Source organism: Octopus bimaculoides, chromosome 7 (genome assembly GCF_001194135.2).
Source record: "Octopus bimaculoides isolate UCB-OBI-ISO-001 chromosome 7, ASM119413v2, whole genome shotgun sequence".
NCBI classification, from domain to species: Eukaryota; Metazoa; Mollusca; class Cephalopoda; order Octopoda; family Octopodidae; genus Octopus; species Octopus bimaculoides.
The window spans coordinates 104,283,381-104,283,846 of record NC_068987.1 but is presented as its reverse complement, the minus strand read 5'-3'; positions in this window follow the sequence as shown (position 1 = coordinate 104,283,846).

The window sequence follows — 466 nt, the reverse complement described above, 5'->3', positions numbered from 1 at the left end:
TGTGGAGATGAAGGGCTCTTCCATTGTGACGACTGCTGCCTCGTTTCAGGGTCGTACTCGTAAACTTTACTCGGATCTTTTTTAAAACGGGGGCCACATTTTTCATTAACGAAACACTTTGAAACTTGGAACACTGGTAGAATGTGTCATATAAAACATCTTTTTCTCTTAGTCTTCTTAAAAAAAAAAGAAATCCATAAGTTATTCCATGTTAAAGTTGTCGTATTTCTGTAATTTCAACCAATCACTGACGTCCATTCAGCCGATATACATTAAGTGCCGACTACATAAACAAACGATTCTGAAACAATTCTATCGGTTATAGGGTTAGGGTAAAACAGCAAATTTAAAAAGAAAAAAGCAAATAAAACGAAGAAAAAAAAAGAAAATGAAAAAAGCAAATAAAACGAAGCTATGGCTTAATCAGCCAAAGGAGTAAATATAAACAACTGAATACTTATCAGTG